Raw genomic sequence first — 14189 nt, forward strand, 5'->3', positions numbered from 1 at the left:
CAACTTCCACATGTATTCCATCTCCCATCGTTGGGACGAACCAGTTGGGGTAACAAGACCTCCATAGCAACATCACCAACATCACCTACACGCCGCCTCCGAACAAAAGCTGAAACTTTCTCATGTCGAGGTGTTTTTCACAACGTACCTAACAAAAGTGTGGGAACTACAGTTTATTTGTATGCAGTGAGACGTAACTTTTAATTTCTAGATGAACACGGGACAAAGATTTTACCCTTGTTCGGGCCCTCGTGCGGTGAGTAAAAACCCTAATTCTACTTGTCTAGAATTATATCACCAAGTGATTACAAATGATCAAGTACAATGTGTGTTCGTCGAGTTCGAGTGAACTCGACAAGTTGAGGGTGCACGGTCTAGACGAGATGTCTTGACTGGATCTATCTTGCTAGGCTAATTCGGTAAATCTTGGGCTTCCGGTGGTCTTGGCGTCGATCGAACATGTCTCTGTTCCGGTTGGATTGCCACATTTTTTGACTATTTACTGCATGGCAAAAGCCCCATGGTCCTTTATTCCCCCAAAGCAACTATTACAGACATAAATTACAAGTATATATATGTATATGTACACACACCTACCAGGACTTACCTACAAGATGTAAGGTTAGGTGAAAATAGTCTAACTAATGTAAAGAAGAAATCTAGCTCATAAGGCCATCTATGTAGTTACATATAGTCCTATGAACTAGGAGAGTTATGTCATGTATAAAATTCCTCCTCCAAGTAGCAAAAGTGGGTCTTTTATTCCTGAAAACCTTATCATTCCTGATGATCTAAATATGGGTGACCACATATTTATTGGGGTCTTGATAGGTTGTCTCTCCCACCCACGCCTTGTTCTCCTAGTTTGTCTCGTCATCGGAGTCATGGTCACCTGGGCTCCCTAGTAAGGAAACCGGGGGTGGCACATTTATAGAAGTCGATTCCCTGGGTGTGGGGCCCTCTTGTTATGCCTTTTTGGGCTTTTATGGCCCAAACATGGGAGGTGCGATAGGGTGAAGTGCAAAAAAGTCCCCAGGGCAACCCCCCCCATCATCACTTGTGATGAAGTCGCAGGGATTGCACGATCGTGTGGACTTTCACTGAAGTTTCTTGGGCGCATAGGTGGATGACAAGGAAAACGTTAGCTCTTCTGTTGGATTTAGTGTCATGTTCATTGGGGGATGAGGAAATGCATTACTTATACAGATTCCTCTTATCAAGCTAGTCTTTCACATGGTAGGGAGAGGCAAGACCTCATGTAAATTGTGGTGCTCCGTGGCCGATACTCTATGAACCAAGACACGCTAGTTTAGTAGGTCGGTGTTACAATGCGATTGGTACATTGTAGGTTTAACCAACCTAAAGTTGTATGATAGTGATTGTAAACAAGGAAACATTGATAATAAAAATAAGAAGATACCCCTATAAAAGCTCATTATGAAGGTAGACGAGGAGGGCCTCCTCAAGCTGACTAAAGAGAAAAATGGTTTCTATAGGCTTCCTATTTATGCCGATGGTGCGTCATTTTTTGCCAACTCAGATGTTGATGAGATGTGTGCTGTTGTTAAAATTCTAAGGTGCTTCCGCGGTGCTAGTTGTATTCTTAACCAACCTGGAAAAAGACAAGAAAAAAACTCAATTTGTTGCCAAGTGGATGGTTTGCAAGATTGCCTCCTTCACTTCCCGAGCTGTTGTTGAAATTCTGAGGTGCTTCTGCGATGCTAGTTGTATTTAAACCCGGGCATGGACAACCCGACCCGACCCCGGCCCGAAAAACCCAGGCCGGGTCGGGCTCGGGCCTGGAAAACAGAGCATGTCTAATTTTCGGGCCGGGCTCGAGCTCCAAAATTAACCCGAACGAAAGCCCGGCCCGACCCGAGCATCTGCTGCAAAGAGGCTGAGAAGCAGCGATCCAGCCCAACAGGCTGGCCTTCTAGACCACAAACCACCTAACCGGCTAACCCTAATGCCTACCCCCGCTCCCGCACCCGCACGCACACCCCGAGTCCCCGACCAGTCCACCCTCCTCCTCGATCCCCCTCGACTGGCGGCGGCGACGCAAGTCCTGGCTCCTGCTATGGCAAGGCCCCGGCGCTGCTGTACCTCGTCGGCCTAACGAGCAGCGGCTGCGGCCGCAGCCCCGACCAGTCCACCGTCCTCGAGTCGAGACCCCGAAGTCCCCAACCCACCCTGTCTCGATCCATCGACCGGCAGCGGTGTTGCAACTCTGGCACTGCAATGGCGCGGCCCCGGCGGTCCTTTCCCTCCTCGATCTGATCCTCCTCTAGGGCCACGCATCAGCGACGCTTCCTCCCCATCAGACGACGGTGCTCCCTCCCCATCCGACTGCGGCGCTCCCTCCCCATCTGACGGCGGCGCGCCCTTCCCTTCCGACGCCGGCGACCGGCAGGTATAACCTTCTGTCCTCCTCTCTCTGTTGGTATGTTTATTGTTCCATTTAGGATGTTTTTTGCTGCACAATAGATTAATATTACTCTGTTTCTCTTGTGTGTTGTATTTTGTGGTAGGCATGGCTAGTTTGTGGAGTCTAAGTGATGAAGTTCATGAAGAGGAAGAGGAGGATTATGATCCCAGTGTTGAACAGGACAATGCTGCCATAAGTGCAAGGTTGGACTAGATCGTTGTGGCTGATCCTGCTCGTCGTCGTGCTGCCCCATCAGCTACTGCTACGGCAGCACCTTGTGTAACATCCCAAATTTTCAATTTGGAATGTTATACATTAGGTCATCACTTCATATCATATTTTATTTGCTTTTGGCCTGATCCGGGAATTCTACGCAACTCAAGGACCCACGAAGAGAGTTGGGGATTTCGTTATCTTCATATTTGAGTTTTTCTCAAATTTTGAAAATAGGATCATTGATTTTATTTATTTTATCTTCAATTATTTCTATAATAAAAATATGAGAGAGGGAATAAAATGACTTTCCCAAAATAAAGAAATATTGAAGGTTTAATAAAAAATCAAGTAAGATTTTATTTCGGATTTTCTCGCTATTTTATTTGAATTTAGGAAAAAATGCACGTTTTCAAAACTGCATTTTAGGGCCAAGAAAATGTTCATCATGTTCTAAATATTTTATTTAGACGGTGAAAATTTGTTTTGGCATTTTTAGATTTTTATTTATTTATTAGGATTTTTCTTAGTTCGACGGGATTATTATTTTTTTTAAAAAACTCCCGCGCGCCCGACTGGGCCGAAGGCCCAGCCGAGCCGGCCCAGCCGCCGCCGCCTCCCGCATCCAGATCGGGACCGGAGTCCCGATCGCCGCCGCCGCCGAGTCCGGGAGGGCCACGCCGCCTCAGCCCCTCCCGCAAACCACCGCCGCCACCCCCCTTTATAAACCGACCCGGCCCCCCTGGAGCCCCACAGCCGGAGCCGTCGCCGCCGCAAGCCACCGCCGCCCCGCTGCCGCAAGCCACCGCCGCCCCGCCGCCTTGCGCCGCCGTCGCCAGGAGCCGCCGCCCTGCCACCCCACGCCGCCCACCGCCACCGGAGCCCCGCCGGAGCCCGAGCCGAGGTAGCCGCCCGCCACCCCGGTTTTCTAAGAAAAATCGATCCGGTTTTTTTAGAAACCCTAGGTTTATTTTTTTAGATCGGTTTTATCAGTTCTTTTGTTTAGCGAGCGTTCGCTCGTTCGTTCGTTCTAACGAACGCGTTCACCGTTTAGTTTCAGATAACGAACGTTCGTTCGTTAATCTATTCGTCAGTTTTTTTTTCTCGGATTTTCTGCGATTATATCTGATCGTGATTTCTGATCCGATTTTTGTTTTAGTTTATCTTTTCGCTCGTTTATCGGAATCAGGCGATTCAAGCGCCTGGAGTTTCGTCTCGAAACCCTCTTTTCGTTTAACCAACTCAAACAAGTTTTTGCATCTGTAAAATTTGACTTAGATCCAGATTAGTAAACGAAGTTTCTTTCTTTCGTTGTTTCGTTCGATTTGATTCTTTTTGCAAACCGGAGTTCTTAAGTTGAACTTTTTGGTTAGATTTCTTATTTGAGTTTTACCCGTGCATTAGATGAGTACTTATTGTATGCTTGTTTGTTTGCGATAGAGTACCCAGAGTGCGCCGCTTGCTACTTCGAATCTCTAGGTTTCGTGGATCATCAACAAGGCAAGTAACACTTTGATCATATCCCTTTCATACCTAGTTTTATTGCATTAGATAAATCCTCAAACAAATGCATGATTAGGATCTAATTAAATTATGGGTTTTGGAAAGTAGATGAGGTAGTACCTATTACCTGTTTTATTATCAAACCCTTGGGAGTTACTTCTACGTTTGCTTCTTATGACATGCTATGCTAGTAGATGTGGATTGGTTGAGTGTATCCATGATAGATGTGAGATTGATAAATTAATGGTTTATCAAAGGTGGCAACTTAAACACACATCTGGGTGGATTGAGGCACCTGGGTATTCCAACGATGCCTGTTTTTCTTTATGGACCGCCACCCAGGCTTAAAGGGATCATGAGATTATTCATACTAGAAACTTCCGTGTGCAGCCACAAGCTACTATGGGCTCTAGCATAGTTGACTAAGTCGTGCGAACTCTTACAGTGGTAGACTGGTAGATGTAGGGGATGTAGGTTGGTACTGTCTACCCGATCGTAAGGTGCTAGCACTTCTTAAAGACTATGTCTCGGTCATCAGTTTCTCAAACATCATGTAGTGCGAGAATTCCAATGGAGGAGATTGAGTCTTGTGGGGAAAAGTACGCAAACCTCTGTAGAGTGTATAAACTAATCATGGTTAGCCGTGTCCCCGGTTACGGACGTCTTGAGTATCTAGTACTTGGATTATCATGTGAATCTCATCATGTTACTTTAATTAATACTGTTGGGTTTTAATGATGATACCTAATTGGGATTGCGAGGATGTCTATCTTCTCAGTGTTTAACAACCACCATGATAGTTAAATAAAATTTATTCCTTTGCAGTAGGGAAAAATTGGCTTTACGCAAAACTGTAACCATAGAGCTTTTCCACCAGCCAAATATGCATGTAGTATAGCCTTATTCCTTCATTATTCTCTATGTGTTACTTTGCCAGCATATTCCATGTGCTGACCCGTTTTCGGGCTGCAAAGTTCATGTTGCAGACTTTTCAGACGACGAGTAAGGTGCCTTTAGGTCGTGGTTCTATACTCAGTGATGCCTTTGGAGTTGATGGACTCACTTATCTTCCAAGTCTTCCGTTGTTATCGTTATTAGATGGCCTTAAGCCATATTTATTGTAATAAGTTCTCTTTTGAGACATTCGATGCAATAAGTGTGTGATTGCTACTCTGTTATAAATCCTTCAAGTATTGTGCGTGTCAGCATTACTGATCCAGGGATGACACTAAAGCACAGAGATCAAACTGTTTGTGGTCTGGTCGCTACAAGATGGTATCAGAGCACACGCTGACTGTAGGACACGATCACTAAGCTAAAAGCCCTAGATCACTACTCACTCTTCTCATTTCCGACTCCTCATCTTTTCTACTCTTTTAGGATGGCGGATGCAAGGAACAAGTTCACGCAACCGGATGAAGATACACCCTTTGGACGTCACTTGAAGGAAGTCACTAGATACCTGAACATCGGAGTACCAAGCTTCACCGGGACCTACAACGCCACTTTACCTGAAGAGGAACGATGGATGATTCAAGTTCAAGTTCCAGGAAGGACGTTCATGCCCGTCATTGAGCCCATAGAGTTTTCCTTTGATGCACCAACCTGGAGTCTAGGAAAGAGCATGGCAGCCCACATCACTATGGGGCGCATTGGAGAAGTCTACCACAAGGATCTCAAGGATACTATCTACCAGATTTGTGGGCGTCGAGATGAGCAATGGGAGATGATCAACACCAGGAAGGATAGAGCAATTGCAGCTTTTATCCAAGAGTTAAACCAACACATTCGACGCCAGGAGAACCAGATGTGCGCAGGCATGATAGACCTGAAGAAGGCCATGACCAAGATCATGGAGCTGGAAGAAGAACTCAAGTCTACACGCGATGGATATGAGGAGGAAATAGCAACACTAGTAGAGAAGAATGATGATCTGAAGAAGCTAAAAGTGTTCATGGGATTTCCCGCAACTGGAGGAGAAGACGAAGATTGCACTTGTCCAAAGAACTACATCATCATCGATGACACCGACTCGGACCCGGACGATAGCGATGATGACTACGTTGATGAAGCTGGAGCTGATATCATGGAGTCTTCATCAGAGCAGTTTTTCTAGTCGACCACCATATCAGTAGTAGTATTCTCCCATGTATCTAGTATAGCCCGAGCACTTTTGTAATGATAGATAGACCGTTGTATGCCCTTGTTTGATTGAATGAAGTGATTTTGTTTGCAATTGCCTCATGTGCATATGGGTAGTGTTTTCCCTCTAGACCTCATTTCTATTCTATATTCCCATCTTTTCTAAACCCCAGATGCCTCCGAGACGTGACAATGGATTTGCTTTTCCACCAGAGCTCACTCAGTTGATCCACCAGCAGAATACGTTGATGCAGTTGCTAGTCCAGAATCAGAATCAGGGGAACAACAACAACAACAACCCACCACCGCCACCACCTGTTGATCACTTAACCCGTTTTCTTAGGCTGAATCCGCTGGCATTCTCTAGTAGCACCGAGCCTATAGTAGCAGATGATTGGCTCCGCAAGATTGGAAGGGAGTTAACCACTACAGGATGTACTGATGCTGAGAAGGTGCGCTTTGCCGCATATCAGTTGGATGGACCAGCAACATCATGGTGGGAGAATTACACTGTCACCTACCCTATAGCCACGGTGACATGGGACCAATTTCAGTAGGCTTTCCGTACTGCCCATGTTTCAGCAGGAGCTATGGCCATGAAGAAGCGTGAGTTTCGCAACTTGCGCCAAGGAGGACGGACAGTTGGCCAGTATGTGGATGACTTTAGTAAGTTAGCACGTTATGCCCCAGATGACGTTGCTACGGATGCAGCTAAGCAGGAGAAGTTTCTGGAAGGACTAAATGACGAGTTGAGCATGTAGTTGATGGTAGCAAGCTTCAACAACTACCAGGAGTTGGTAGATCGCGCTCTTATGATTGAAGGGAAGCAGCAACAGATTGAAAACCGCAAGAGGAAGTATGGACAAGGGAAGTACAATTCTGGAGCTCAGCAGAAGCCACGTTTTACCCGAAACTGGGAGGACATTTTCAGCATACCCATGGAGGAGGTAGCTCGCACAATCATAACGGCCCCAAGAATGGTAATGGGAATGGAGGAAGCAACGGCCAGAACCGTACCAACCCATCAACGCTAGCCAAGAGAGACCTGAGCCAAGTCACTTGCTATAAGTGCCAGAAGACTGGACATTATGCCAATGAATGTCCTGAAGCCCAGAATGGAAATGGCAATGTAAGCTCTGGGAAGAAGCCGAACCCTTTCAATAGGGGACAGGTGAACCACGTTAACGTGGAGGAGGTTGAAGCTCAGCCAGATGCAGCAATAGGTAAGTTTTTGGTTAAGTCATTTACTGCACTCGTCCTTTTTGATACTGGTGCATCGCATTCATACATCTCAAGGGGATTTGTGGATAAGTATAAACTCTCAACCCAAGCCCTTAGGTCACCCATGTTAGTAACCTCGCCTGGAGCAGAGTATATGGCTAGTCTATGGTGTGATCGGTTACCATTAAGGATTGGTAACTATGTATTTCCCTCGGACCTAATAGTATTGGAATCTCAAGGATTGGATGTGATATTAGGCATGGATTGGTTATCAAAGTATGGAGGGAACATTGAATGTGCCAGTAAGTCAATTTTGCTTACGACGCCAGAAGGAAGAAGGATCAAGTATGTATCCCGGCATGTGCCGAAGAGGACTCTAGTAAATTCCTTATCAGGAGTTGTGCAGGAGGAAGTACCAGTGGTGAAGGATTTCCCTGACGTATTTCCAGAGGAGTTGCTAGGCATGCCATAGGATATAGATATCAAGTTTTTGATTGAGCTTTTGCCAGGCACAAGGCCCATATCTAAGAGACCATATAGGATGCCCGCAAAAGATTTGGAGGAGATTAAGAAACAGATTAAAGAATTACTAGATAAAGGATATATTCGCCCAAGTTCTTCGCCTTGGGGATCGCCAGTACTTCTAGTGGAGAAGAAGGATGGATCGTTAAGGATGGTTGTTGATTATCGAGGATTGAATGAAGTAACAATCAAGAACAAGTACCCACTGCCGATGATCAATGATCTGTTTGATCGATTGCAAGGAGCTAAGGTATTTTCCAAGATCGATCTGCGATCAGGATACCATTAGTTGAAAATTCGAGAGCAGGATATACCTAAGACGGCTTTTACCACCAGGTATGGGCTGTACGAGTATACCGTTATGTCATTTGGTCTGACTAACGCACCTGCATATTTCATGAACATGATGAACAAGGTGTTTATGGAGTTTTTGGATAAGTTTGTCGTGGTGTTCATTGATGATATTTTGGTCTACTCAAAGAATGAAGAGGAGCATAAGGAGCATTTGCGTTTGGTACTTGAGAAGCTCAGAGAACATCAGTTTTATGCCAAGTTCAGCAAATGTGAGTTTTGGTTGAAGGAAGTTGGATTCCTCGGACACGTTATATCCAGAGAAGGTATAGCAGTAGATCCCACCAAGGTTGTCACTGTGACAAATTGGGAAGCACCAACAACAGTTGGAGAGATCCGGAGTTTTCTTGGACTTGCAGGATACTACCAGAGATTCATAGAGAATTTCTCAAAAATTGCGAAGCCTATGACGGAGTTGTTGAAGAAGGATACCAAGTTCAAATGGACTGAGGAATGTGAGGCCAGTTTCCAGGAGTTGAAGAAACGTTTGGTTACCTCTCCAGTGTTGATTTTGCCAGATCAGCGCAAGGATTACGAGGTATATTGCGACGCTTCACGTCGAGGACTTGGAGCAGTGCTTATGCAGGAGGGAAGAGTTGTTTCGTATGCTTCACGACAGCTGAAACCTCATGAGTTGAATTATGCCACGCATGATTTGGAATTAGCAGCCGTAGTGCATGCATTGAAGACTTGGAGACATTTTCTCATTGGAAACCATTGTGAAGTATACACGGATCACAAGAGTTTGAAGTATATTTCACGTAGAAGGAGCTAAATCTCAGGCAAAGAAGATGGTTGGAGCTCATCAAGGATTATGATATGAGATTGCATTATCATCCCGGAAAGGCTAACGTAGTAGCCGATGCGCTGAGCCGTAAGAGCCATGTCAACACACTAATGATGGGAGATTTACCGAAGGAGTTAGCCGAAAACCTTCGTGAGCTATGTTTGGAGATAGTTCCGAGAGGCTATGTAGCAGCATTGGAGATTCAATCTACTTTGATGGATAAGCTCAGAGAAGCTCAGAAGACTGACAAGGAGGTTGCCTCTATAAAGGAGAAGATGAGCAAAGGAAGAGTTAAAGGATTTCGTGAGGATGAGCACGATACCCTATGGTTTGAAGACCGTGTTTATGTGCCTGACGACCCGGAGATCAGGAAGTTGATTCTGCAGGAGGCCCATGATTCACCATATTCGATTCACCCAGGAAATACCAAGATGTATTTGGATTTGAAGGATACTTTCTGGTGGACCGGAATGAAGAAGGATATTGCGGAGTATGTAGCAGTTTGTGATGTATGTCAAAGAGTAAAGGCAGAACATCAGAAGCCAGCATGATTGCTACAACCATTGTCGATACCCGAACGGAAGTGGGATAAGCTAGGCATGGATTTTATCACGGGATTACCTAGGACCCGTTCAGGCTATGACTCAATATGGGTTGTAGTTGATCGCTTGACGAAGGTAGCTCATTTCATCCCAGTAAAGACCACTTACACCAGTGCTAAGTTGGCAAAGATATACATGACCAGGATTGTATGTCTGCATGGAGTTCCTAGGAGCATTGTATCCGATAGAGGAACCCAGTTTACCTCAAAGTTCTGGAATCAGTTGCACGAAACTTTGGGTACCGGGCTAGAGTTCAGTACAGCTTTTCATCCGCAGACAGATGGACAGACCGAGAGAGTCAATCAGATTTTGGAGGATATGCCGAGAGCTTGTGCGCTAGATTATGGATCTAGTTGGGACGACAATTTTCCATATGCAGAGTTCTCTTACAACAACAGTTATCAATCCAGTTTGAAGATGGCCCCTTTTGAAGCCTTGTACGGAAGGAGGTGCAGGACCCCATTGTCGTGGGATGAAGTTGGAGACTGCCAGTTGTTTGGACCGGATTTGATTAAGGAGTCTGAACAGAAGGTGAAATTGATTTGCGATAGGCTCAAGGTAGCCCAGTCCAGGCAGAAGAGCTACGCAGATTCTAAACGCAAGGAGACAGTTTACGAAGTCGGAGACCGAGTTTATCTTCGAGTATCTCCACTTCGGGGAGTTAAGCGCTTTGGAGTTAAGGGAAAGTTAGCGCCACGCTTTGTGGGACCCTACAAAGTTTTGGGACGCATGGGAGAAGTTGCCTACAAGTTGGAATTGCCCGAAGGATAGTCAGGAGTTCACGATGTATTCCACGTTTCCCAGTTGAAGAAGTGCCACGCTGAGATGGCTGATATACCGCTAAGAGATACAGTGCCGCTGGAAGCAATTCAGTTGGATAGTGATTTGACCTATGAGGAGAAACCATTCAAGATTCTCGAGTATGCCAGCCGAGTCACCCGCAGCAAGGTTATCAAGTTTTGTAAAGTCCAGTGGAGCCACCACACCGAGGACGAAGCCACCTGGGAGCGAGAGGAAGAACTGCTGAAGGATCACCCTCACCTATTTTCTAGCCAACCCGAATCTCGAGGGCGAGATTCATCTTAAGGGGGTAGGTTTGTAACATCCCCAATTTTCAATTTGGAATGTTATACATTAGGTCATCACTGCATATCATATTTTATTTGCTTTTGGCCTGATCCAGAAATTCTACGCAACTCAAGGACCCACGAAGAGAGTTGGGGATTTCGTTATCTTCATATTTGAGTTTTTCACAAATTTTGAAAATAGGATCATTGATTTTATTTATTTTATCTTCAATTATTTCTATAATAAAAATATGATAGAGGTAATAAAATGACTTTCCCAAAATAAAGAAATATTGAAGGTTTAATAAAAAAATCAAGTAAGATTTTATTTCGGATTTTCTCGCTATTTTATTTGAATTTAGGAAAAATTGCACGTTTTCAAAACTGCATTTTAGGGCCAAGAAAATGTTCATCCTGTTCTAAATATTTTATTTAGACGGTGAAAATTTGTTTTGGAATTTTTAGATTTTTATTTATTTTTCTAGGATTTTTCTTAGTTCGGCGGGATTATTTAAAAAAAACTCCCGCGCGCCTGACTGGGCCGAAGGCCCAGCCGCCGCCGCCTCCCGCATCCGGATCGGTACCGGAGTCCTGATCGCCGCCGCCGCCGAGTCCGGGAGGGCCACGCCGCCTCAGCCCCTCCCGCAAGCCACCGCCTCCACCCCCCTTTATAAACCGACCCGGCCCCCTGGAGCCCCACAACCGGAGCCGCCGCCGCCGCAAGCCACCGCCGCCAGGAGCCGCCGCCCCGCCACCCCATGCTGCCCACCGCCACCGGAGCCCCGCCGGACCTCGCTGGAGCCCGAGCCGAGGTAGCCGCCCGCCAACCTGGTTTTCTAAGAAAAACTGATCTGGTTTTTTTAGAAACCCTAGGTTTATTTTTAGATCGGTTTTATCGATTCTTTTGTTTAGAGAGCGTTCGCTCGTTCGTTCGTTCTAACGAATGCGTTCACCATTTAGTTTCAGATAACGAACATTCGTTCATTAATCTGTTCGTTAGTTTTTCTTTTTCTCGGATTTTCCGCGATTATATCTGATCGCGATTTCTGATCCGATTTTCGTTTTAGTTTATCTTTTCACTCGTTTATCGGAATCAGGCGATTCAAGCGCCTGGAGTTTTGTCCGAAACCCTCTTTCCATTTAACCAACTCAAACAAGTTTTTGCATCTGTAAAATTTGACTTAGATCTAGATTAGTAAGCGAAGTTTCTTTCTTTCGTTGTTTCGTTCGATTTGATTCTTTTTGCAAACCGGAGTTCTTAAGTTGAACTTTCTGGTTAGATTTCTTATTTGAGTTTTACCCGTGCATTAGATGAGTACTTATTGTATGCTTATTTGTTTGCAATAGAGTACCCGGAGTGCGCCGCTTGCTACTTTGAATCTCTAGGTTTCGTGGATCATCAGCAAGCCAAGTAACACTTTGATCATATCCCTTTCATACCTAGTTTTATTGCATTAGATAAATCCTCAAACAAATGCATGATTAGGATCTAATTAAATTGTGGGTTTTGGAAAGTAGATGATGTAGTACCTATTACCTGTTTTATTATCAAATCCTTGGGAGTTACTTCTACGTTTGCTTCTTATGCCATGCTATGCTAGTAGACGTGGATTGGGCGAGTGTATCCATGACATATGTGAGATTGATAAATTAATGGTTTATTTAAGGTGGCAACTTAATCACACATCTGGGTGGATTGAGGCATCTGTGTATTCCAGCGATTGCCTGTTTTTCTTTATGGACCGCCACCCAGGCTCACAGGGATCATGAGATTATTCATACTAGGAACTTCCGTGTGCAGCCACAAGCTACTATGGGCTCCAGCTGTAACACCCTGTATGTACCTTGCCATATTTGTATTCCAACTCTTGCCATTTCCGGCACTAAGTTATGTTATTTCCTCGTTGTCGGGTTTTTGTCTTCGTGTTGCTTTGTCTTTGTCTTGCATCTCATATCATGTCATCATGTGCATCACATTTGCATACGTGTTCGTCTCATGCATCCGAGCATTTTCCCCGTTGTCCGTTTTGCATTCGGCGCTCCTATGTCCTCTGGTGTCCCTTTCTACCTCTTTTCGTGTGCGGGTGTTAAACGTTTTCGGATTGGACCGAGACTTACCAAGAGGCCTTGGTTTACTACCGGTAGACCACCTGTCAAGTTTCGTGCCATTTGGACTTCGTTTGATACTCCAACGGTTAACCGAGGGACCGTAAAGGCCTTGTGTGTGTTGCAGCCCAACACCCCTCCAAAGTGGCCCAAAACCCACCTAAACCCTCTCCATCATCTAGGTCGTTCGACCACGATCGCGCGGCCAAAAACCATGCTCAATTTGGAGCCTCCTAGCTCCTCCTACCTATAAAAAGGGCCCTCTCTCCCGAAATCCGGACGAAACCCTAACCTCTCCATCCCCTCGTGCCGCCGGACGAAATCTCGCCGGACGGACATGTCCGCCCCCGCTGCCGTCCACTCCTGAAGCACCACGTGTCCCCGTGGGCGCCCCACTCCGCCGACGACCGCGCGGGCCCGCCAGGCCCAGCACCGGCCCTCCCCGCCGCCAACCGGGCCGAGCCCCGCGCGCGTCCTCGCCTCTCCTCCGCCGCCGCGTCGCCGCCCGCCGGCGCCGCCCAGCTCGCCGCGCCGCCGCCCCGGTCCGCCCGCGCCGCCTCGTCGCCGGTGGCCGCCGCCCCGCGCCGCCCCGATCTGCCGCCTCATCGCCTCGCCGCGCCGCCACAGAAGCTCGCCGGCGCCGCCCCGGCCCCAGATCCGGCGCCCCGACCTCGCCGGCCCTCTTCTCCGATCCCCGACGAGCACCGATATCAACTCCGGCGAGCTCGAGTTCATCCTCGGAGTGCGTGCCCGATCTGGATCTGGATCTGAGGGTTGACTTTTGCCCTAACCCTAGTTATTTTATGCATTATTCATCATGCCATATCTCATCATCCGTGGCTCCGTTTTGTGCATGTAGCATATCAAATTGTTCATCTCGACGAGTACTTCAGTTCATTCCATTGCACCATGTTCATTTGAGTTCATCTTGATGCCCTAAATGCTGTTGCAAGAGTGCTAGTTTATATTAGTTTCAGATTCTTATGAGCAATTGGACTTTTGTCATTTTTTGCCATGATTGATGTGTGCCTCCTATGAACTTGAGCCCTACATGAGTTTTGAAGTATGCCATGCCATCCTTACAAGGGTGTATGCCATGTATATTTGTGATCTTTGTGGTGACTAGCAAAAGCATGCAAAGTAGCTCTCGTAATGTTGCTAATTTTAGGGACTTAGAAATCTTCTAAGTCTTTGTCCTGTTAATATTTTAATGCCATGTAATCATGTTGCTACAGAGTGATCCATGCCTC

The sequence above is a fragment of the Triticum urartu genome, chromosome 6A (assembly GCF_056163025.1).
Source record: "Triticum urartu cultivar PI428250 chromosome 6A, HENAU_Tu73, whole genome shotgun sequence".
Classification (NCBI taxonomy): Eukaryota; Viridiplantae; Streptophyta; class Magnoliopsida; order Poales; family Poaceae; genus Triticum; species Triticum urartu.